The following is a 27,495-nucleotide window of genomic DNA, read 5'->3' as shown; positions in this document are numbered from 1 at the left end:
AGACCACAGTGAATTCTCTCACTTTTCATTATGCTATCAAGTCTTAAATAATTCATATTCATAAAGTTCTTTTGATGATGGGATACTGTGTAAATCTGAATTAATAAATACTTTTTTTGCATATGTAATTGTTTCACTTTTGTCCTGCAGCCATGAAAACACCAGTAGAAAAACACAGGACCCCCATTATCTCCCACAAGGCTGAGATAAAAGGGATTGCTCTCCTCCTGCCTATTTTGAGTGCCTTCATCTGCCAACCATGCAAAATTATGTTTGCCCGTGTTCCTTCATCAGCACAGCATAGCTGCAGGCATCACCTCAAAAGCTCTTGGAATCCATAATTCAGATGTTAGTTGCACCCAATGTCCTTATTTTTAGCTTTGTCTGTACTACTAACAGGGCTTCTTTTTGGCCTTCCAGAAGAGTAGCATCACACACTCATAACTATAAGAATAAACTTACTCTTCCAAAAAGTAGGCTAGCCGTTACATTTGCACTAATAGCAGCATATACAATAATATATCAGCAAATTAGATCTGGATTCAACTGGCAGCATACCACAGTGGGGCAACATTGTGACAATATACAGTAGTGGTTTTGTCTCACCTTGGACTGGAATAGTTTAAATAATAATAAAAATACTTATTTTAAAAATCTGTTTCATGATCACATCACCTAAATGTGATTTCTTACTTGGCAAATCCTCCATTAGTTATTTTATGCAGGTTGAAGGATAAATGGAAACAAGAATGACAGACATTTTATTACACTTAGCTTAATGTGTGGAACTGTCCTTCAGCTGACTGTCATGGATAAATCTTTTAATCTCCTGGACATTCTTAGCACTGTATCCAACAACTAGACAATGACAGCAACTGCATTAACATTCTGCAGTGCAGCACAGTAGAAGAATGGTTGAATAGGGAACTTGGCAATGAAAGCTGATGAGTACCTAGACCTTTCCTAAATAGAACCATATTCATAGGCATTATTTTTTAAATTTTTATTTTCTTCATTTTTATAAATCTTAGCTGTCTTAGTAAGTATGACACTGTTGTAGAATATGCATTTTAATATTGTGGCATCTAAGATCCTAGTTAATGATTTTATTTCCCTCGCAAGTTAGGTGACCTGCCAGCAGTCAGATGTTTTCAGTTGCTCTTTCTAAATTCAAAGGAATTTACCAGGAGGGATTTCCTAATATTATGTTGAAATTGTCTCCATCTCAACATCTTCAATTTTTTTAATATTGTAATAGTAGTAATTTTTTAACACTAAATTGATACCTTGTATTAATGGTCAAAAAATTTGCTTCTTTAAACCAGTGCTTTTGGTAAGTAAGTTATGCACATCTTATCCCCCAACACAGAAAATGCACAGGATACTTGGTTCAGCTGTATCATCTCAGATATCAGTAAAAGACTGCGTGAATTCAGAAAAATTGACGTAATTTATCCTGAATGGGATGCGAAAAAAGAAGGACTTTCAGTTCCATCTGTTTGGCATTCTCTGTAGTTTTCATAAAGGTTTAAAATGCCTTTTATTACTTAATTCAAACAACTATAGGCTTTTTCCCAAACTGAAATACATCACGACTGGTCTGTGGATGTATGCTTGGGCATATATTATGCATTACATAACCTTACACCATCAGAGTCATAGAATCATAGAATAGTTAGGGTTGGAAAGGACCTTAAGATAATCTAGTTCCAATCCCCATGCCATGGGCAGGGACACCTCACACTAAACCATGCCACCAAAGGTTCTGTCCAACCTGGCCTTGAACACGGCCAGGGATGGAGCATTCACCACTTCCCTGAGCAACCCATTCCAGTGTCTCACCACCCCTGCAGTAAAGAATTTCTTCCTTATATGCAATAAAACTTCTTTCATGCTAAAGTGTATTAATATCTGTTGGCCATGATTGGTTTTGGCCTGTGTGGGTGGCATTTGCTAGGAATGAGCTTTTCCCAGATTTTGCAGCTGCATTACTCGGGTGCCAGATAGGAGGCTGGCTGGATAGTAATCTGATCAATGCTTTGTCAGCTAAAGGACAGTGGCCAGATAAATTAGAGACAGGCAAGGCCTTACCTTACCTGTCACTATCTTATCGTATCATGTCTGATGTGTGCTTTTCCATCTTGGGAGCAAAAGTATTACACTGTCTTTCAGTCCTGTATAGGCAAAAATGTCTGTACCCTGGCACTTCCTTCCCACTGACTGTCATAATCGGGACAAATCAAAGGAACCAATACATATGTGTGTCCTTCATGGACTCCTGGTTTCCATCAGCAACATAAATATTCAGTGTGTTCTTTGCTGCTCTCTTCTTATACATGTTCTTTTTATTTTGTGGGAGGAACACAGCAAATAAAACTACCCTAGCCTGTTTTTTACTCTAAGTAAAACCAGCAAAATTTACTGTGCCATAGGGTCTATGAAAAATTAAGTGAAAATTTGAGACTTTATTCTTATGGAAAAGGTGAGAGAACATGCACTCTGGGATAATGCTAGGAAAACCTGCCCATTCTCAGAAATGGCCCTAATATGCCAAAGAAAAAGGCATGAGATAAGTGTTCATCTACTGTGACCCACAGCTCGGGGATGGCACATTTAACCTTTCTCTGTTTTGCAGCTCTGCAGTATTTGTGTTTGGAATCGCGCAACCCAGGTGCAGAACTTTGCTCTTGGCCTTGTTGAACTTCATGAGATTTGCACTGGCCCGACTGTCAAGCCTGTCAAGGTCCCTCTGGATCCCATCCCTTTCCTTCAGTGTGTCAACCACACCACACAGCTTGGTGTCAGCAAACTTGTTTAGGGCGCACTCAATCCCACTGTTCATGTCACTGACAAAGATATTAAACAGTCTCAGTACTGACCCCTGAGGGACACCACTCTTCACTTACATCCCGTTGGACATCAAGCCATTGACTACAACTTTCTGAGTGTGGCCATCCAGTCAATTCCTAATCCACTGAGTGGGTCATCCACCAAATTCATGTCCAATCCAACAATGTTGTGCAGGACAGTGTCAAATGCTTTGCACAAGTCCAGGTAGATTGTGTCAGTATCAAATTAAAATATCCAGTTCAAAAGTTTCAGAAGTAGTTTTCTTTCTAACAGCTCTTGCAGAAGAGTGCTTTAAATCCTAGGAACAGGGAGTGAATTCTTGACCTCAGTAAATGGTACGCCCTTGACTTCAAAGGTGATGGGGCATCATTCACAGACACTGGAAGAACAACGAGTCTTGTAAGAAGTAAAGAAGTAAAGTATGTGCCTTATACCCTAAGCATTTCCTTAAGAGTATGCTTTCTAATGTCATTATTTATCAAATTAAAACCATGAGGAGAAAAGATGTCTCTTGACTGTTTCTCATATCCTTCAAGATCTGACAGGCTATTTTTTCTGTATGTTTTCTGAATTTTTCTTTTTGCTCTTGCTTGCAGCACTGTGCAAGGAAGATAATTCCTTTCCTTTTCATAACTGCACTTCAAATATTTATCCCGTAGTTCCTGATTATCCTAGCTACCTGTACTTGACACTTTATTTTCCTCTTCACTGACCGAAATGCCAGTATGTTGTCAATGCTAAGAATGAAAACAACTGCTCAGAACATCAGCAGACACTAATTAACCTTGATTTCAGAAAGGTGTTTTTTTATGTTGGTGGATTATAAGGCCCAATTTTCACCAATGATCAAAATCACATTCTAATCGAGATTAGGGACAAACCCTGATATTTCACTTTACGTTATATTAGGAGAGGGTAAATGCTTCAAAGTGAAACATTACACAGAAATTCAAAGTGCTGCATTAGAAAATATTTAGAAATGCATATAATTTGTGATTACATCACATGTAAAGTCATGTCTGATATGCTGGACCTCCAGATCCTTTTTGTTATTACAGATATTTACATTTTGTTGGGGTTTTCTTGTTGTTTGGTTTTTTTTTTGGTGGGGTTTTTTGTTTGTTTTGTTTGTGGGTTTTTTTCTAATAAAATGATGTCTTTGTTTTAAAATAGTAGGATTATACTCTCGAATGGAAAGTATGGTAGAATTATACTATTTTCTTGACAAAATTTGCACATTTAGGAAATCAGTTACCCGGTCTCTCTTGGAAAATATTTAATATCTTCTGTTTTAAATTAGGCATAACATTACATATGATTCCAGTGAAAATCACCAGGGGAACATTTCATTATTTATGTTTGTGACAGACTGGGGGGAACAGGCTTAGCCATCAAAGTATAACACAGTATTACTAAATCTTAAGCACAGCAAAATTCTATTATATTAGAATATAAGGGTCAAATATGACTTTAGAATAAATGGTACATTTAATCTTTATTATAACTCTATGGAACTGCACAAAAGAAAGCAGAAATATGCTATGGGGAAGAAGAGAAAGAAAACTAAGTGAAGCAAAGCAAAATACTTCTGATGTATAAAAACTATTGGAGCATATTTTATAGAAGTTCCACATATGGATTAAATTTTTATTATGCTGTTTAACTTGCCAGTCTCCTTATCTGACAAGATGCTGAAAATCTGTGACATCTAAAGCTATGAAATACTATCTCCTATTTATACATTCAGTATATTCTGTTAAATTAAGGTATACAACAAATGATAATATTACAAGCTGTTACAACTATAGTAAAAGTAAATACATTTTTTCTGCTGGATTCCTTCTGATAGATGTACCATCTATCACACATACGGAGACAATTTCTACTTTAACAGGTAGCAAAAAAGCCCCACAGCTATAGTAAAGTTACAGTCAATCTGATGCATTAGATATTTTATTTATAAAACAGAATTTGTCCTGTTTCTTTTCTGTCTTGCAGCTTGAGTAGTCATTTGTATGTGTTTGAAGTGGCTGTAAGATATTAACAAATTGAGATCGTTATTTCCAGTTCCACACATTGAGCTGTAGGGTTTACATTCAGGTAAGTGACAGCCTGCAACAGCCTGTGATGCTAGACAGTGATGAAGCTGGCATACCTATGCACAGCTGCCTTCTAACAGGTATTGTTTCCTAATAATTTCAAGAATCTTCAAACAGACTGGTTCACTGTTACATGTGCTATGTCTCTTAACATACTTTTCCTTTACTGTATATTTTATGTAACTGCTGTTAGAAGTATTTAGAAACTGTTCAAAGAAACGTCCTTACAGTATTCATGTTCCAGATGCTGACAGATAACGTCTGAAACCCTGTTGCTGACTGAAGTTCATACTTCCATCACTCAACATTATCTACCTGTCTGTGTATCTGTCTGTCTCTCTATTAAGAACTTGTTTATGGCCAAATAAATATAACTGTCACTGTATTATATAAAATATTTGTATATTCTCGCTAGTGAATGCAAACATTATAGTGAAAACTCTCAGCTTTCCAAAACATCTGAAATTTCTTTCTGGGTCACTTGCCTGTCTGACAACAGTGCAACCTGTACTGATCCTTCATTATGATTACTGTTAGTTACGCATAAATTTGTCACAGATTTTGATTTCCAGTGAACACAGTCTAAGCAGACTTATAGAATAGTTTGGGTTGGAAGGGACTTCTAAAGGTCATCTAGTCAACCTCCCTGAAATTAGCAGGGACATCTTCAACTAGATCAGGTTGCTCAGAACCCCATGCAACCTGACCTTGAATGTTTCCAGGCATGAAGCATCTGCCACCTCTTTGAGCAACCTGTTCCAGTGTTTCACTACCCTCCTTGAAAAAAATTTCTTTCTTATATCTAGTCTAAATCTACCCTTTTTTAGTTCAAAAGCATTACCCCTTGTCCTGTTGCAACAGGCCCTACTAAAAAGTCTGTTCTCATCTTTCTTATAAGCTCCCTTTAAGTACTTGAAATGCTGCAATAAGGTCTCCCTGGAGCCTTCTCTTTTCCCAAGTCTCTCAGCCTTTCCTCATAGGAGAGGTGTTCCATCCCTCTGATCATTTTTGTGGCCCTCTTCTGGACCCTGTCCAACATGTCCATGTCTTTCCTGTGCTGAGGACCTCAGAGCTGGACACAGTACTCCAGGTGGGGTCTTACCAGAGTTTAGTCAAGTGGCAGAATCACTTCCCTCAACCTGCAGGTCATGCTTCTTTTGATGCATCCTAGGTTGTGGTTGACTTTCTGGGCTATGAGTACACACTGCCAACTCATGTCCAGCTTTTCATCCACCTGTACCCCCAAGTGCTTCTCAGCAGGGCTGCTCTCAATCCCTTCATTTCCCAGCTTGTACTGACACCGGCGGTTGCCTCAACCCAAGTGCAAGACCTTGGCCTTGTTGGACTTCATAGATTCATATTGGTTAACTTCTGAATTTGTCAAGGCCCCTCTGGATGTTATCCCTTCCCTCCAGTTTGTCAACTGCACTACCCAACTTGGTGTCATCTGCAAATTTGCTGGGGGTTCACTCAACCCTGCTGTGTGTGTTATTGATGAAGGTATTAAATAGTACTGGTCCCAGTATAGACCCCTGAGGGATTGGTGTATTCTAGTTCCTCAAATCACCTTGAATTTAAGGCTCCTGAAAGATGTATCCTTCCGTAGGATGGCAAGGAACCTGATTCTAAGTGGTGATTCGGAGGAAACTCCAGGAACAAACTTGCCAACAAAGTTTTCAAGCTGACAAGCAGGTATTCTTTATTGCGGCGCCGGGAGACACGGGGGATAGCTCCTCCTAACGTGTGTCTCCCCCTATTGCTCCATACACTGCCTTATATAGATGTTGGGCATACATACATATTCATGAGGTTACGTACGGATTACATAATTTTCCAGAGAGTTCCCCGCATGCGTACAAAATTGTGGTAGGGGTCTGTGAGGGTCGTTTACTTCTTCCAGCAATCTTCATCACTTCTGGCTGCCTTTGATGCATGCGCAGTAAATGCTCATACCAGCTTAATTGGATTGTTAACACCAAAGACATAATAATCCTTCTAGCTTCCTACTTATCAGTTAGTTTAACTGTAGCCCATCCTGGACACCTGCCATTCCCGGATACTCCTTATCCCTATGTCTCGTTATTCTAGACTATTTTTCTTAAAACTATGTCAACTATAACAACTTATCTTGCACAAGAATTCTCAGTGTTTTCTCTAGCTGTACTCTATTTTTCCCTCTACATATCATGTCCCTCAGTAATTTTCCACTGCTACTGTTACAAAGCCATTACACTTAGCATTACTTAAAACTAATTCTAAACACTTAGCATTACTTAAAACTAATTCTAAAAGTTTATATATTCTATTTTATGATTTTATGGCCCCCTTTGTTTCAATCCCCCCTTTTTCTAACCTCTTGCAAATTCTTTTGCAACACTTTACAAATTATTATTATCATCAAAAGTTCTTTTAAAGTAACTTCCCATTTCTACTTGGTGCTTAATTTCATTCCTTTTCCAATCTTCATAATTTATCATAGATTGCTTACAACACCAGAAAGAACATTGTATCATACCACAAGTAGTCAATATTAAAACAATTAATATCAATATTCCTGCAACCAGTTGCCTCAACCAGGAGAGATTAGGTAACCATGAAATAAATTTTCCCCATATTTCTTCAAAATCCCAGGAGGTATCATCCTTGGCCATTTCATGAAGTATCTTAGTTTGTTTCCAAATTTCCTCCAGATCTGTTTCAATTCTGCCACTTTGATCTATATAGGAACAACAACTCTCATTGATTACAGAGCAAACCTCTCCTTGTGCTGCTAGTAACATGGCTAGAGCCATTCGGTTTTGTAATACCACTTTAGATAGGCTGGTTATTTCCTGTTGCTCTGCTCGAACTATATCAACATTTTTATTTTCCATTTCTTCTATGATTGCTGAAATATTCACAATTGCCTTTTCTAACTCATTCACTCCTAAAGATGGAATTAGCCCTCTTACAAAACTATGAAATGCGGTGTGTCGTTCAATAATAGGGTTATACCCTCGCTTAATTTTTCTAACAAAGCTTTTAATCCAGGTTCTGGGAGAATACTCATCAATAATAGTAATATTAGGTATTACAACACCTAAGGTGCATGTTCCCTTCCAATTGGGGGGTAGAGCCTTATAAGCACTTTCCCCACATAACCAATACCATCCTTTTCTTTTAGGAACAGGCCACCACTGAACTACAATACCATCTATATTAGTAGTGTGATTACAATTGGAATGGTGACCTACATCCGTGGTATTTAAACAAGTATGATCTTTTGCCCTGTTCCGTGGTGTAATACATCTTTGTGCACAAGTATAATATTTATTACCTAGATTAGGATTAACTATTTCAAATTTTAATTTTTCCCTCGGATATAGATTGCTAGTGTTCACCCACAAATTTGTCCATGAAACAGCATTAGGAATTGGAACCCCAATTAATGGAAGATTTAAACTTTCTCCTGATTTAGGCAACTGTGCACATATCCAACGGTCATTACGATTAAGAACATTAGTAACATTCTGCACTAATTTCAGATATAAGTTCTGGTCCCAAGCTTGTGTGTCAGTTACCATATAAGTCCAAATTATGACCGACGCAATTTCATATGTAAGGGTCCTGAAGGTTCGATCCGCCATGCTTTCTCTGGCTCTGATGCTTTCTTTATTCTGGAATAATGTATCCAAGCAGGTTGTTCCTTTATCTTCACTGCCGTAAAGGTGGTCAATAATATCTGGTACGGTCCACTCCACTTCTCCTGCAGAGGATCTCCTGAAAAATTCTTAACATAAACCCAGTCTCCAGGTCTGAAAGGATGAATCAGATAATCCAAACCTCTAGCTCTTGTCCCTGTTATTCTCTTATTTATCTCCTCCAATTGTTTTCCTAGATTGATCAGAAACTGTCGGAGATAGCCTTCCCCCACTTCCTGAAGACTTTCCCCTTTAAACTGGGACTGATATGGCCTCCCATACAGAATATCAAATGGGCTAACCTCCCCTTTCGACCGAGGTTTAGTTCGAATTCTCAATAGAGCCAGTAGTAAGGCTTGATACAAATATAAATTTGTTTCTTGACATGTTTTACTAAGCTGCTGTTTGATCAGATGATTCATCTTTTCTACTTGCCCACTGGCCTGAGGCCTGTATGGAACATGTAGTTGCCAATCAATTTCTAGTTTCTTGCAATAATTTTGCACTGAAGTGTGAACCTTGGTCGGAAGAGATTGCCGCTGGTACTCCAAAATGAGGTATTATCTCATTTAATAGTATTTTGATCACTTGTCTTGCATTGTTTATCCTACAAGGGAATGCTTCTGGCCAGCCTGAAAAAGTATCTGTTAACACCAACAAATATCGGTAACCACCTTTCCTTGGTAACTCAGAAAAATCTATTTGCCACTGTTGTCCCGGATAATTTCTTCTCCCAATTATCCCAATTTGATTTCTATTTTCAGTTTTAGGATTATTCTTAAGACATAGCTGACATTGTTTTGTTATTAATTGAACTATAGTGTACAGATTCCTTCCTACAATTCGCCTGTCTAAATATTTATACAGAGTTGCTACCCCAATGAGTTTTGTTATGCTCTTCCTGAACTAACTTCCAGAGCTGGTTGTAAGGGATTACAATTCACCCATCAGGTATCCGAACCCAACCCTCTTTATTTTCCTGTCCTTTTAGATCTTCAATCAATTTTCTATCCTCCTTTGAATACCTAGGTTTAGCTTCTTCAATTACTAGTTTGCCATCAGGGATTAAGGACATGATTTGAGATTGCTCAGCTGCTCGTTTGGCTTCAAAATTGGCCAAATTATTTCCAATTTCCTGATCAGAATTGCCTTGCTGATGTCCCTTGCAATACATAATAGCCACTTCTTTAGGTAGCTGAACAGCTTCTAGTAGTTGTAGAATTTCTGTAGCATGTTTAATCTGTTTCCCCTGTGTGTTCAAAAGCCCTCACTCTTTCCAGATAGCACCATGTGCGTGTACCACACCAAATGCGTATTTAGAATCAGTCCAGATATTTATCCTTTTGTCTTTAGCCAATTCCAAGGCCCTCGTTAACGCTCTTATTTCTGCCTTCTGAGCGGAGGTGTTTGCAGGTAGGGGCTGTGCTTCTATTACCTGTGAGGTGGTGGTAATGGCATATCCTGACTTACGTTCACCATTTTTCACGAAGCTGCTACCGTCAGTAAACCAGGAATCAGCATCTTCCAGAGGTTTTTCTTTCAAGTCTGGTCGGCTTGAATATACAGTCTCTGTGGTGGCCAGGCAGTAGTGGTTCTGTTGATTGTTCCTGCAAAAACGATGCTGGATTCACAACATCAGTGACCACAATGTCTATATCATCCTGTTCCACAAGGGTGGCCTGGTATTTCAAAAAGCGTGAAGGAGATAACCAGTGGGCTCCTTTCTGCTCCAGAACTGCTGATACAACATGGGACACCAGTACAGTGATCCTTTGTCCCAGGGTGAATTTGCGAGCCTCTTCGATATTCATAACAACTGCTGCCACAGCCCTCAGGCATCCGGGCCATCCTCTGCTCGCCTCATCTAGCTGTTTTGAAAAATATGCCACTGCCCTTCTGTAGGGTCCCAGTTTCTGAGCAAGGACCCCCAAAGCTATTCCTTGTTTTTCATAGGAATATAGCCAAAAGGGTTTAGTCACATCCGGCAGTCCTAGAGCTGGAGCTCTCATTAGTTCTCTCTTTAGGTTCCTAAAAGCTTCCTCTGCTGAATCAGTCCAATCCAAGCAGAGAGGGTTTCCCTTCAACAGTTCATATAGTGGTCTTACCAGAACACCATAGTTATGGATCCATAGTCTGCACCATCCAGTCATTCCCAGGAATGTCCGGAGCTCCTTGACAGTCGATGGTCGTGGAGTCTGGCAAATGGCTTCTTTTCTGGCAGTTCCAAGCTCCCTCTGTCCTCCTGTTATTTCATATCCTAGGTAGGAAACTTGGGTTTGGATTAGTTGGGCCCGATAACCACTCAGTCCCAGAAAATTTAATAATTCCACTGTCCGCTGGATACATTCTTCCTTTGTTTCTGTGGCAATTAATAGGTCATCCACATATTGTAACAGAGTCCCCGTCTGAGTAGGTGGTTTCCACAATTCTAGTTCTCATGCTAACTGGTTTCCAAAAATTGTTGGACTGTTTTCAAACTCTTTAGGTAATACCGTCCAAGTTAACTGAGTTTTTCTTCCTGTGTAAGGATTTTCCCATTCGAAAGCAAATAAATTTTGGCTTTCTTTGGCTAATGGTAAGCAAAAGAAAGTGTCCTTTAAATCCAGGATGGCAAACCATTTCTGATTATTATTCAATTTAGTCAATAAGTCATATGAATTAGCTACTACTGAACGAATATCCTCTACAATTTTGTTGATTGCTCTGAGATCTTGAACCAATCTGCAACTTCTCCCACTGTATTTCTTTACTGTCCAGATAGGAGTATTATATTCCAACTCACATTCAATTAATAATCTATATTTTAAAATTTATCAACGATTTTTTGATTCCCTTTGATCTTTCAATTTTGTTTTATTCTAATTGGGCAGGCCCTCCCACCTTTTTATTTCCACTGTAACAGGCAAAGCATTTTTCACCTTACCTGAAACTTCAGATGCCCATACTCCCAGATATACCTGATTAAGGTTTTCTTCTATTTCAGGGAGGTTCTCCTGTTCGCTTTTCTGTTGAATTAACGATAAACTCAAAACTGCAATTAATTGATCGTTTTTAACTCTTAATTCCATTTTGCCTTCTTTAAATGTTGCTTCTCACCCTAATAAAGCTTTTAGAGAATTTGGCATGCATAAAAATTTATGCATTCCTATTTGTTTTCCCAGTTTGTACTTTAAGGGTTTCAGAAAGAATGCCTCTTTTTTTTTTTTTTTTTTTTTTTTCTTTCTTCTCTTTTCTAATCTTTTTCCTTTTTTTTTTTTTGGTGGCCAGTAGCTCCCACATCTGTAACAAATTCTTTTCTCTCTGGTTTAACACTGAATATGTTGCTCCTGTATCCACTAAAATTCCACTTTATTTCCTCTAGTCCCTAGTTTTAATTTAACCAGTGGATCTGCTAGAAGAGATTCCCCAGGTCCCTGTCAGTCTAGTTCCAATTCAGTCACCGGAGCCACCCCATGGCGCTCCCCCCACCACGGCAGTCTCACTTCCAACATGCAAACTCCCCATAGCACGCACACCAATCCGGTTCCACAGAAGAGGAGCCCACTCCCCCACCTCTGTCCGACATCCCTTATCCCACGCTCAAACGCAGGAGCCGCGCCGCTCCTTTCCCCCTTGGTTTTTTTTGTTTCTTTTTTTTTTTTTTTTTTTTTTTCCTCACACCCTGCTCTGCAGGGGCTCCAGATGCCTGCCTCTGCAACAGCACTTCTGGTTTAACCCCTTCTTAACTCTGAATGTGAATCTGCTGCTTGTTGCCAGTGACAGCAATCTCTTCCTCCTTATCAATATCAGATAGGACAGATGCAGAGGGTGCTCCTCTCGGAGGTACTTGTGATACAGAATTTTCCAACCTATCTTCCTAATTACAGTTGTTTAACTTTAACCATCTTTCCCCAATATCACAAGCTGAACAACATCTCTCCATCTTAACTTTCAGTTTTTCCCTGTCCTTTTCCAAAGACAAAAGTAAGGGGTCTGGCAGAGCTATATTAATTTTGGATTCAGTCTGTCACTCCGGATGGTTTCTTAAAGTGAAAAACATATCTGCATACATTACTTCATGCCATTTTCCTTGCCGCCTCAAAACAACATCAATTGTAACAACATACCATAGTTCAGAGTTCCAATTTTAGGCCATTTTTCCTGATCTTCCAAAGTATACAAAGGCCACCATTGGTTACAATATTTTACTACCGAGCCCCCAGGAGACCCTCCCAGTTATTTCCAATGTGCCAAAATGCACCCTAAAGGACATTTCAAGAGTGATTTCAAGATCACTCCACTCTGCTGATTTTCCATTATCAACCTCACATTCACACACACACACACGGGATCCCACAGACTCATTCCACACAGTTAACACCACTTGAGACAGAGACAGAAACTAAAATTCAATCAAACACAAACAACAATTAATAACACAGTTATAACATCCTGTCACCAATACCAAAATCACGAGACCAAAATCATTACTGTAACAAGCCACACAATAAGTCGAATACCAACAGAATCAATAGCAATACTTCCTAACCCCTATGGCTCAGACCATACTGTAACATTATAAGGGAGGTTTCCTTGAACACTTTATATTTGACCAGCCTGTCAGTGTCCCAAGAAGGACGAGACCCTTGTGTCCGACCAGCCTGTCAGTGTCCCACTGTGGGAACCATACTGGACAGCCCACTGTATCAGAGGGTGATTCGACTAACCTGTACAGGGACCCACGCTGACAGCATCACTGAATTAAATCCCTTATGTGCTGTTGATGACCATTTCCACAAGACACCCCCTGCGTCTTGTAGGACCCAAACCACAAGATGCCCCCTGCTTCTTGTGGGTGTATACCGAACGGACGCTAGCAGCCGGGTATACGCCTTTACCTACGAGATTTCCCATCTCGATTTACGGAAGGCTTCCAAACCTTACGTACGCTTACCAAACCAACCCAATTACCAATTTATTCTTTAAAGAATACCTTTTTCGAAGAAATGGTCCTTGTCTGCTCCCGCAGCGATCCGAATGAGTCGAGGGGTCCCCTGTGGGAAAAATTCCCAAGGGCGCCCTAGGGAGCCCTGTCCTCAGCGGGTCCTGCAGCCGAGCAGAGAGGGTCCCATCTGGGTCGCCAAATTGATTCGGAGGAAACTCCAGGAACAAACTTGCCAACAAAGTTTTCAAGCTGACAAGCAGGTATTCTTTATTGCGGCGCCGGGAGACACGGGGGATAGCTCCTCCTAACGTGTGTCTCCCCCTATTGCTCCATACACTGCCTTATATAGATGTTGGGCATACATACATATTCATGAGGTTACGTACGGATTACATAATTTTCCAGAGAGTTCCCCGCATGCGTACAAAATTGTGGTAGGGGTCTGTGAGGGTCGTTTACTTCTTCCAGCAATCTTCATCACTTCTGGCTGCCTTTGATGCATGCGCAGTAAATGCTCATACCAGCTTAATTGGATTGTTAACACCAAAGACATAATAATCCTTCTAGCTTCCTACTTATCAGTTAGTTTAACTGTAGCCCATCCTGGACACCTGCCATTCCCGGATACTCCTTATCCCTATGTCTCGTTATTCTAGACTATTTTTCTTAAAACTATGTCAACTATAACAACTTATCTTGCACAAGAATTCTCAGTATGTTCTCTAGCTGTACTCTATTTTTCCCTCTACATATCATGTCCCTCAGTAATTTTCCACTGCTACTGTTACAAAGCCATTACACTTAGCATTACTTAAAACTAATTCTAAAAGTTTATATATTCTATTTTATGATTTTATGGCCCCCTTTGTTTCAGTGGGACCTTTGAGTGCCTGAATGACACAAAGACAGTATTGTGCAAAGTGCAGTTTTATTTGTTTTTTAACATACTGGTTGATTGGTTCATTGCTTGGTTGGTTAGTTAGGTGGTTGGTTTATTCCTTATTGGTTTTTTCATAAAATTGCTTTTTTTCCCATTTCTCTGAAATAGCTACTTTTACATTAGACTTATATGACCTCTTTTTTTATTTTTTTTTGGTCTTCATCACCAAAATATGCCCCTCTTGTACTGTGCACCTAGGAACATGTTCTACACGAGTTAATTGGTTTCTCTGGTCTGTACCACGTTCATCTAAACAAACCGACATTGTTCTTGACCATCTATACTTCATCTGTCCCCTATGTCAGTAGTGATTCACATCTCAGGAAATGTCACTTTGCCTACATAAGGGATAAAAAAAAAAAAAAAAATGAAAAAATAGACTCTCTTTTTTCCCTCAAGGAACAATATTAGTGTAAAATGTATACGCTGTAAAGTTATGTGGTTTGAGCAAAGGAAAGGGTTTTTTTCTCACTTGAAAAAATCAATGGGTTCTAATATCTAATAGTGTTAAATGATTGGAGTTCTCATCTGTTGATAGTTAGACCAAATCAGTTTTTCAGAGTATCCAGCTGTGCATATAAATGGGCTTTAATGTTGTTATTGATGAGACTATGGGCAGAGCAATGCTGCTAAACATAAGTAGGGCCTTTGAATGCGTTGCTGGTGCCTGAGTTTCTCTGCAGAGCGAATAGCAGGATTTAATGTGATTAGAGATTTGTGCCTGGCATTGAGCCTGAACACAAAACCACAGGCGTTCGCTCTGCTCCAGCAAATACTGGTTCAGAGTTCAGAAACTATTAGCACCTAGGAGAGTAGAAAATAGATAATCAAGCCTTGGCTGCGGAATTCAATAATGTCAGAGCAAAGCAACACAGCTATTTTGGACCACTGCTTATGTATTGCTGAGGCAGAGCTTGTTACCAACCAGCTGAATAATTGTGCCTGTCTACCAAATGCAGAGCAATGTTCCTAAGAAGTATTTAAATCTGAATTGTGCTTTTTGTCCTTGGTAAAGTGCAGCTTGGGCTGCATATCTCCATCTCACATATTCCCTTTTGCTGCAGAGAGGTAGGTTCCTGCAGGTCCCGGAGAGGAGCATTCTACCTCCTGCCAATACTTACGATGGCCAGGGATGAGGATCTTGGTATGTGGCTGCTTATACTGTGCTAGAAGAGGACAATGGTCTGTCCACCTGCTGGATCCAGCATCCAAAGACAAGGGAATGACTAGGACCACAGAATTAATGGCTGTGTCCATGATGCAAAGTCAGTTAGTCCACTTTAATAAGTGATTACTGGTCATAAGTGCTGAGGATGGCTGTCTCCCTTCTGGAGTAAACTGACCATACCCATTCTACAAAGGACTTGACACTGGGTTTCCTCTGGATCACAGCTAGTGCTCCTGTGCCCTGCAATGTCACTGGCAGGAGCTGATGGCTCCAGGGGGGTGCCATTGGGTCCTGGGACATGGGCAGCGTAGTGGGAGACTTAGTGGAGGAACAAGCAGGGTCAGGAACGGCTGATGGTCCCCTCAGGGCCCTGACGTCACTGCAGGCTTATATCTACATTGTGTTTGAGAAGGTGATTAAAGCCACACTGGGAACCTTGCTTGGCTCTTACTCTGGACCAAACCTGCCGTCAAAGCTGGCAGAGCCACAAAGGGAAGCCGCGTTTCTCAGACAGGGACAGGGGGAGTCAGGATACAGGGGGGCTTCAGGCTGTACCATCTCATAGCAAGTGTTGATTAATTTTCTGTTCCTTTAGTTCTATTTGCTAACCATAGCTGGGATGCATTCTGTGTATTTTTATGAACTTGTGCTAAAATATCTTTATGAAGTTAAAATTGCTGCTGCACTGTTGGCCAGGATATTTTTGCTCACTATATCAGAGAGACCTGCTAGCTATACTGATGGGCAGCTTGGTTCACAGGTCTTGGTGTGGTTTTGTACTTTCTGTGAGCATTCAAAGGCATTTATCAGTGTGGGAGATAAGGTCTACCCCAACGGCTGGTACAGCAGTGCCATACGACAGACTGGGAGGACAGGGTGTTGTCAGACTAGCCAAGACCCTAATGTTGAATTTTGTTTTCAAAGAGCTGGTGGTGAAGAAGCAATCCATATCTGGTAAGGGTGATTTTTCAGTATCCCTTGAAACTGGTAAGGTACATTCTTGTATTCATCATTACAGATAAAGACATGTCCCGCTTACCTTGCTGGTGAGTCCACCAACATGGACAGAAAGTTTGGTCCAGATTTCTGGCAAGACCAGCTACTGCCTTCTTCAAATGCTTAACTTTGCAGGCAGAGATACTAATGAGGACAGCAGCAGTAGCTTACGGTATTTATGCATTCTGAGTCCTAGATATTGAAAAAGTGTGAAATAAGAGGTTACTTCTTTACCCTCTTCTGCTTATGCAGACACATGTGCATAATTCAGTCACAGGGAACATACAAGAAACTATATTGGGAGAGGCTATCATGCATCTGCCTCTTCTGATGTGTTTGCTCATTCTGAACATGTGGGATCTTCTGTATGTCAGAGATCTCTAAGAGCCTTTAGAGTGAAAGGAAGTACTTCTCCCTATTTTTTTTTTTTTTTTTTCATACTTGCTGGGTGTCCTGGGTTCAGCAGTAGCAGTCATTTTTTTTTTTTTTTTCCTTCTTGGTAGCTGGTGCAGTGCTGTGTTTTTGACTTTTGGCCTGGGAACAGCGCTGATAACACCGATGTTTTTAGTTACTGCTCAAATGTTTAGTCTGACCAAGGATTTTCTGAGTCTCATGCTCTGCCAGGGAGGAGGGGAAGCTGGGAGGAAGCAGAGACAGGACACCTGACCCAAACTGGCCAACGAGGTATTCCATACCACAGCACGTCATGCCCAGGATGTAACTGGGAGTTACTCGGAAGGGCTGGCTCACTGCTCAGTCAGGCTGCGTATCAACGGGTGGTACTGTATTCTCTTCCCTTGTTATTTCCCTTATCATTATTATTATTGGTGGTAGCAGTAGTGGTTTGTGTTATACCTTAGTTAGTGAGCTGTTCTTATCTCAACCCTTGGGAGTTCTTTCGATTCTCCTTCCCATCCCTCCGGGAGCAGGAGCAGAGGGAAGAAAGGGGGAGGAGTGAGTGAGAGGGCTGCGTGTCTGACTTACAGCTGGGGCTTAAACCATGAAACTGGGGAAACAGCTGGCATGAAGATTCCTTCCACAGAAGATAGAAGAGCCTGGAACAAATTGCCCACCAATGACTGAGCAATGGTGAGAAGAGTTTTTTGGCAACCAGCCTTTACAAAAGGAAATGAAATTACAAAGCTTTTCAGTTTATCTCATTTTAAGTAAACTCCCTTCTACAACTAGTGTAGATGAGAACTTCCGAGGTGCTGATAGAACTGGATCTAATAATTGTTAGTACAATTAGATCAAAGAAAATAATTTACACTTATAATTTCCACAGTCTTACTGGTTAGTAATTAGTAAGACTGTGATTCTTAATTGATAATTACTACCAGTTCAGACCGCCCATCTCTCTAATTGTTGCCCTTTGATATATTTTGCATGATTTTACAGGCACAAAAATATTTCTTACATATTTGCCATGGTCTCTGCATTCTTCATTTCTCTCAGTTCAATTCAGTTTTATTTGACCTTCAGTGGGAAAAGAAGTCTCTCTTTCATTTTTCTGTATCCTGTGTCTTTGAAGAACCCTTTTAGCTACAATGTGTTTTATTCATTTTCAGCTTTATTCCATTTTTTTCTCTAAATTTGCCTGAAAATGAATTCTAAACTTTTTCTTTTAGCAGCAATATCTTTGGAACGTTTTAGTGAGAAGTAAATTTTCTCACCATTGAACTCTCAGAGATACTGCCAGTATTGAATTAAATATTGAAGAAAAAAGCTGATTTTAGACAAACAAGTGTTATTTTGAGTGTCTTAATTTTAGAAACAATTGTCCCAGATGTCTAAATATGAGCTATCAATTGTGAGACCAATGAAAGCAAATGGCCTCTCCTTCCCTAGCATCATTGTAATTTCTGGTGAGAAACCAGAGAATTTCATACTTGATTGTTGGTCTAAAAGGCATAATCTGCTCTTCCTGTCGCTGTATGGCCAGATGAATGTGCCTGACAAGATCTGCTCCTGAGGAAAGCAACTGCTTCATCAATCAGACAGTTTTGCAGCCTGCATTATAAACTGATCATTGAGACATAACCTGTTGCAACAGTGACAACAGTGTTAACACACGAACTTGCTCCCTGTCTGGTTATAGAAATAAAGGTGCTTCTAATGTACAAAAAGCTTATGACTGACTATTACTGTTACACAGTTTTATTATTGTTTGTTGAGTCTACACAAGCTTAAATATACAAGTTATAGAGAAAAAAAAGACAACTGGGGCAACTACACATCACCCTGCATGAATGTGGCATTCGCTGAGCTCCTGCTGGTAGGGAAGCCACAAAGTAATGCAACCTTAAGATGCGAATCCCAGGAATTTGTGCTTTTTTTTGTTTCTTCCCTATGTGCATGTAGCTACAGGAGACCATTAATTCTTCTAGTAAATCAGCTCCTATACAGTTTTTAACCCTTAGGTCACAAATCCTAGGCTTTTGCAATGTCTTTTCTGTTTTTGAACAGTTTTTTTCTAAGGAAAGCAGTAGGCAGTTTCTATGTGGCCTGCTTTTCAAAGGCCTCTATAACTAGGCAAACACCAAGACATATCAAACCACTGTTCATTTTAAGAATGTAAGCTGAGCTGGAAGCTGTGCTGACATGGAGTCAAAGACTCAGAAACTGAAAAATCATACTAATATGGGAATGATGGGGGATTCTTAAGTAAATTTTGATTAAATCTTTCAATGTTCACAGACTTTTTTTTTTTTTTTTCAAAGATACTTATGCTAGTACTGCCCCAGACATGTCTTTTCTGATTTATAACAAGGAATGTCTAAGATACTTGATTATAATTGATACAGGATGTCAATGTTTAAAGCAGGAATTTGTTTTTAATGCTGATGGACTCCAAAATTAATCACGAGGTAGTACAATCTTGCAAGATCTCTAGCTCTTGCATTAAAATATGCTTTTAAATGATCTTGAATATCATTTTTAATTGTTATAAATTGCTCAGTCTTACCAAATTGAAATGCAGTAAAGTAGTCTAAAGCCTAGAGCAGCAAAGAAAGACTGTGACTGTGGAAAAAAAAGAAAGTCAAAGCAGGCTAATCCTCAGGGTTGAGTCTCACATGATATGTGCAGCATGGAATGTTGTAAGCATTTTGCCAGAGAGAGAGAAAGATTTCACCTGCAGGGAGGTAACACTGTGCCATCATATTGCAAGAGAGCACTGGCAGGAGATTGGTATGCAGAGTACTTTTGCAAGAACACTTAGATTTAGGTCTTTAGGGATTCTTCAAGTGAAACAGAATGTGTGTATCTATATTTTAGGCAGAACTGAGCAGCTGCCAGCTGGGGAGATTTTGGGATTACTTTTTCAGATCTAGACACCCGATTCCTCTCAAATATGATTTTATTAAGCAGTATTGCTGTGGCAGTGAAGACAGTGATGACATGACTGCTAATTTTAATCAGTAATGGACTTTATCCATTGACAACCTTCAGAGCAACAGTAATACTCTGAATTTAGGGCTTGGGCTTTAAGGCACAGAATAAATTACTTCCCCAAGGGAGTAACTGTACAACAGCCCTTCACAAAATCAGCACTCTGAGCTGTTTCATACACTTCAGATTTATCTAAGCCCCTTGCTTTTGCTGTGGGCTAAAGCACTAAACTTTGGAAATGTAAATTAACTTGCTATCCAGTGGCATCCTCTTTGTTGGTCTGAGTTATAATTTCACACTAGACAGATGCGACAGCAAAGAAAGTTCAATTTCTGTGACCTCTTACAGTGTTCCTCTTCCATGCTGTGTAACACTGGCTTTTGAATACCTGTGTCTTCATTTTCCTGTATAAAATATTCAGGCGTCATGGACACAAATGTGTGATGCATCACATCAAAACATGCCATATTCCTGCCTATATTGAGAGGATCTTTATTTTATTATTTTTGTTCAGAGAACAGATTTCAATGTCAGGGTTTCAAATTGATTCTATAAACAGAATGATATGAAATGGCTCCAGCTTTATTGGAAGAAGATTCATTATGCCTCTCATACATTTATGGCTATACATTTGCACCCAGTTCTTGTGCTGTCTCCAATGCTGAATGCTGGCTGTGGTCTTGGGGGGTGAATCCTACATTTACGCAAATGCAGTTCTTATTGGGAAAAAAATGATCACTGCTACAACAACTTCTGCATATCTGAACATCACAACATTTATCCAGCAGAATTTGCATCCCATGTCACGAGAATCCATTTCAACTCTGCCATTCCCCAAGACTCCTGCAGTCCCTCCAGCCCCTTGCGAGATCTTTTCCTTAAAAGTACATCTCCATGCACAAGCTGGCCTGGGCTTAATCACCAGGGCATGGTCCAATACTTTTACTAACATAGAAAAGGCTTGGTGGATCTGTGCTATTGCTGTTAAATCCTGACTTTCTGTACGAATGTTTTACTCCCACTGTTCTCATCTAGAATTCCCTCTCTTCCACTCTTTAATTATGTAAGATGATGCTTGTTTCTTCTGGAGATATAATATGTCACTGTAAAACTTGACAGGGAATGGAGCTTTTGCAGTTAATTAATTTTAATAAGGAAGAACAACTTCAGATACAGAGGAAACATCTATACAAACTATGCACAGCTTCAGCTCTCACAGCACACGAGCACACTCTGTTGGATTGTTCTGATAATGACTGTGCACATTAAAGGGTTGTATTGTTTAAAAGACTTGAAACTTCTGTTCACAAGAAAAATCAAGCAATCTTTTTCAGACCAGTTTAGATCAGTGCTCAAATTAAATATATTCCAAAAGATAAGTTTCTAAATCCAAACTCCTACAGTATTATATGCAGAAATGATGTGTGGATTGCTATTTGCACAAAGACATAAAAAAGAACATTTGCAATAGTAGCCAAGTCACACTGCCAGGAATGTCAAAAAAACCCAAAGGAGTACAAATGAGTTGTTTCATTTCAAATTCCTTGTTAGTTTCTGTATAGTGACAAATGCTTTTCACAAGATGCTCTAAGCTGCTGAAAAAGAAGGCTTGCTATAAGAAGTATTTCTGTTTTCTGGAAGTCTAAGACCTGTGGAAATATGCATGTTACAGAGGCTGACCCCTAATTCTTCCTAGTATCTTCTGCATCTTCTGATAGAAGGAAATGGAAACAGGGAATGTTCAGACACAAAAGGCTATCCTATGAAGGCTCAGTTAGTCCTGGTGAATTACCTAGTGATCCCAGTGAGGTCACGCCCAGCTTTCAGGTTTCACATGATTCCTTCAAATGCATTTTAAGACTGCTTCTGTGGGACCACTCAGACTTCAAAGAACAGCCTCTCTAAATTAGCATCCAAAGCACTGCAAATGCCAATGTTTTGCTGAATAAGATTAATATTCATCATGCACTAACACTGTTACAGGGCCTTAATGGAATTACAGGCAACCAGTAACACTCAAAATTGTACTCAATTAGACATTGAAATTGCAATACATGTAGTTTTAAATGTACTTTGCATACTGTAATTGCAGTGCCTTTGATGATCACTGGGTTTACTTAAATCAAATTCAATCCAGTTTGAGAAAGATTTCCAACATGTATTTTTCTTCATTAACATGTTTCTCAGCAGAGATGGCGGCAGCACAGGAACATCTCCCTCTTCAACCTGAGGTTCAGGCATAATTGCCTTTGCAGAAGACAGCTTGTAAATTAGAGAAAAAAAATATGAAAACAGTAAGAAGAGACATAAAATGTACATGCAGAAGAACACAGTGCAAGATGAGGTGAATGGTTAGACTGGGATGTAGTTTTAGGCTCGAAGAAAGTGAAGAGGAACCAATGCTCAGTAACTTTCATTTTGGTTTAGTCTAGAGATATTTATTCCTGTTCTAGCAGATGTTCTGTGGGATCAATGACTATCACCACCACTGCACATTTAAGAGCAAAGTCTATAACAACCAGGCTTCTTATACGTTTTAAATCAGTACAGGATGAATTTTAAAACTACCTTGACCTCTGTCACATATGAACTCCCAGCTCCTATATAGTCCTCCCCCTTACAGAGACAGACTAGAGCCATATCTGTGAATTGTGTCTTGATAGACACTAACAATCCTATTAAACAGCAATTTTTATAAGGTGGGAAATTAATCTTGCATTCAGTTCTCCCTTTTTCTGAGACTGAGACTTTTGTTACACAGAGGGGCTGGTAAAGTTTTGCTGTAGGCTCACTCCCTTTTAAAATGTTTGCAGAGTCTGCCTCCCTGTGATGCTTTGAGTCAGAATCAAAAAGATGGCATACTCTGCTCTATCTGACTCCCTGCCATGGACACTTTTGTTTTCCTTAATCTACAAAACCCAGTAGTTTTTTCCTGGAAATGAAGGATTCTAGGGAAAGACACAGGAAAGTTCTTTCGTGTAGCATCCAAAACATATTTCTTTTATAAGCTTGTACAGACACATATGCAGTTAGATAAGGGTTGTGATCTCCAATAATTCTGGTTTTATTTAAAAAATACCATACTTTCTAGTCAGTTCAAAGAGAAAATAATTTTCATGGATTTTTACTTGAAATGCATTAGTTTTGTTCAAAGTCATAGCATACTGCTTAAAAATTTTTATCTCTTTCTTGGAAAATTAACATTTTCATTCATTCTTAATGTGGACTGCATATGCACATTCATAGTGCTGGTCATTTTCTCTTAAATAAAAAAGGAAAAGAAGGATTCACATTTTTCTCCTGAAAGAAAAATTGTTATGAAGATTACTGTCTGTGCTAAGTTTGGTAGCTTAGGAGAGATGTACAACAATTCAAACTGTTCCTTAAAAGGTATGGATTATTCTCTGTGGTCACTCAATAAATGTTTTCATCCCCTCAGCAGGAATTGGACTCACTCCTAAGCAGACATTGCAGAACTGTCATTGTTTTGTGTTTCTCTTAATTTTAAACAGCAAATAATCAATCACATATTAATCTTTATAAGACACAAAACCAATACATGAAAACAATGTAGAGAAGCACCCGTTCTACTTTAATCACTGACACACAAACTCAAAGTGAAATCACAGCATAGTCCAAAGCCTGGTGACATGGGGACTTACTGGACAGAGGCACAGAGGCATATTACAGAACACTAAACCATTCCCAATTTTTGAATGAATGGTCTACTAATGAAGTGGAAGAGTGTGTTCATTGGGGTGGAGTTATTAAACCACAATAAGTCTACTAAACTTAGATTTTTTCCAGGAATTATACAGCTTCACATTTATATATTGACTTCTTATTGACTTATAGTCTTATATATCCATTAAAAGATATAAAATCAGTAAAACAAGTATAGAGTTGTACGGAGTTTTATTATTTATTACTTTGTTAAAAAAAAAAAATATTGTTTTTATTTCTGGCAGGACTCTCACTGTAAAATACTTTGAGCTTTGTAAAAATTATTGAATGACTATAGGCTACATGAAAATACAGTAGCCTGTGAACATTTTAAAATTCATTTTGATTTTTACAGGATGCTTCTTTGGAAATTCATAACACATGGGAGAAAGTATATTAACTTGGAAATGCCTCAAAACACATTTTAAAAGATATTTCCAAGAAAGAAAATTTGACTAGAAACAAAAATGTTAGGTAAGGAAACCAGCCTCTTCTGTTCATTGGAAACTGTGAGAGAGTAATGTAATCTTCAAATGGGGCTAATTTTTTTCCTCACAGTGCCTCCTATGCATACAAATAAGGAAATGACAGGAGGACAATGCTGTGGATAAAACTTGCACAACTTTTCTGGGAAATCATCATAGCAGGGTATTCATCTGAAGTGCCTATACACTTATGCACACAGGTCTGCTTTACCTGCAGCACTGACAAAAACTTTGAGCCTTTGTTCAGTGCAGGAAATGTCCCCCTGAGAATTCTTTTCATTTCAGTAATGGATGCTTTTATACACCACTTATGACAGCAAGGGCTGTTGCCCAATTATGTAATAAAATACAATTCAGCTAAGCCATCAGGTTGTTCTGGTGGTGGAAAACCACCACCAGAATGATAAAGGATGATAGAAAATCATCAACTAAAAGACACGATGCAGCAAAGGATGGGTGAATTACTGTGGTTGGAGAGCTGACCTAAATTACAGCAGTGTGGAGATAAAAAATGTCTACTATTCAGCTGTAGCACAATCCAGACTTTCAAAACATCGTGGATAATAGATTTAAGCCTTGTAGGGGACGGACTCTTAGGAATGTGTTCAGAAAGCAAACTGTAATGTAAGGCTGGAGCAGAAGAATAAATAATGAAGTGGGATTATTTTGGGAAGCATTTTATAAGCCTTTGTAAAACTGAGTGGCAGATGACGTTGAGTATTCCTGAACATTAATGAAAATATTTGATAGAAGTAGAAAGCATAGCTGGGACCCACAAAAGATCATGTGAGAAAATACGTGCAGCAGTCAATAGTGCTGAAAATCCTGAATTCTATGGGATTGATCTTTAAAATTGTATTGTTAATCTGGAAGGAACTGAGATCTATTGATGTTCCCTTTTTTCATCCTGTTACCTTTCAGAAATTCTCAGACTATTTTTTTTGATTAAAATTATTATTATTATTTTTAGAAAGCAGTTTTTAAAGTATGTGCCTACTGCAATGCTAACCTATTATATAGTAAACCTTTTACTCTGTGTTTAGATTCATTTGCATGTGTTTCTGGTTAAAATTCACTATGCCATTAGAGGCAATTGTCAGGGGAAATTAATTTGACTAACTTCTGATATACTTGTCTATGCAGTCTTAACATGTCTTCCCTTTTATTTATATTTACAAGTCTGACAATGTTTTCAAAGACTTCTTTCAAGGGGACTTCAGCGGTCTTCCTTCTTCCCTTTTGAAAATCAAGCCCCTTTGGATAAACCTTGTATCAAGCACCTAAACAGTAGAAAATAAAATTATGATTCATGCTACTAAATCTTGGCACTCAACTATTTCCTGTTCTTGTATCTTACTATAGTAAAATGTCATCACTGAGTCTCTATATCCACAGATTAGGATTTTATATCTGGAATTAACATAGAATTGAAACACAAGCACATATTTCAACCTGACAAAAGCTGCTCCTAGGATGAAAACAAGGCTGTAGTTAATACACATTCACAGACCATGGAGTATATGCATGACCTAGTGACTTCTCTAATCAGTAATACTGTAAAATTGCCGCTACATAGGAAGCATTTTCCCCAGATACAACTAGCAGAGTTTGGATTTGAAGACATATTGAAGCCTCAGGGGATCAAACATTTAAATTCTGAAATATACTGCCTACATAGATATTCAAGGTTTAGAAGTTCATGCTTGTCTTTATTAATGTTTGAAAAATTATCTTGAGACTCAACATGAAGATATTTCCTGAGATCAAATGGTATTAAATCAGGGGAAGATGGAGATTGACATTCAAAACCAGGATGATTTAATCTTAACTTTCTATGAACTGATAAACTGGGGTATTAATCCACAAAATGATTGTGACTCAGTATTCCAACATTTGCTTCTGGTAGAGCAGTAACAGATGAATGCAGAAACCTCTCCCCCAGCCTTTGACGCTGAACTTTGATGCCAGTCACATACAATTCATCCACCGCAAGGCCAATGTTTTGCCTCTATATTACAAATTTTACTATTTGCTCAGGAAAGCTGATCACACCATTCACAAAAATGTTTTTGTTCAGGGAGATACCTTAACTGGCCACTGTGAGACAGTGAAAGTGATTCCTCACCATTAGACAGAGCAAGGCACAGGCTTTCTCTTGAGATTCTCAGCCACTCTTAGCACTGGACGCTCACTTAGATAGATATGTGACAGTCTCTTACAAAAAATTAAGATGGACATGCCTACTTTCACTTCCTGATGTATGGCAAGAACATATGTCTATAATACACCATTAGAAAATCCCAAGAATAGAGCTGTCTTCGTCTGAGAATGTTACTTCACTGGTTTTATGGAAGTTGTATTAAAACTGCATAGTCACAGTGCCTGAACTCAGAGTCATTTGTATTCTTTCTGTTATGAAAAGTACAAATAATTAGGGTCCTACTGAGAGAGAGCTTGATTCTGATCTATGAAAGGGGATTGAATCCCTTTTATAAATCATTCAAATGTTTCTTGTGGTATCAGGATGTGGGACTAAGTAATACAGGAGATCCCATCTGTTCCTTTTTACATGCATTTCAGGAATTTCACACACATATGCAAGCCATCTGGGGGGCTGAGGAGAGCTCTGTTGTGGCCTGAGTGCACCAACAGCTTCTGCAGACACTCCCCTCCTCCAGCTTTGGCTGTGGGTGCTCAAGACCATCTCTGGACTCACAGTATGGCTGTAGCCTTGTGTCTGGCTGCTGGGAAAGTGTGTGAGAAAGAGAAGGGTGAAGCGTCACTAGGGCCTCCCCTGGGCTCAGGAGCTGTATTTGAGCTCATCCTGGCCCATGGTCCTTGTCTGAGCTGCATTGTAGGGGTGCCTATGTCCGGCCTTGTGCTATGCTAACTATCTGATTTGCCTTCCTTGATTGGCCTCGGACCTGTCTTATCACCACGGATTTGTCTGGCATGGAATATTGTCTGCTCCTGGTTGTGATCCCCACCTACTCTGCTCCACTTGCTTGAGCACCATGGGACAAAGCCCTTGGCTGAGGGTCTTTGTCCTGCCTGTTTTGTTGCCCATTGTCTCCAGCCTCATCTTCCTCATCTTCCCTTACAGAGCAGCTCCTCGATTGCAGCTCCCTGACAAGATCTACAGGGAAACCAGGACTATTTCTTCACTATTAACAAAGAAAATTCTTTAAAAGCTCTCATCATTCACCCACAATTTCTACTCAATAGTATTTTTGGTGTTAA

Source organism: Psittacula echo (assembly GCF_963264785.1).
Source record: "Psittacula echo genome assembly, chromosome: 3".
In the NCBI taxonomy this organism is placed as follows: domain Eukaryota; kingdom Metazoa; phylum Chordata; class Aves; order Psittaciformes; family Psittacidae; genus Psittacula; species Psittacula echo.
Note: the sequence above shows the minus strand (reverse complement) of the source record.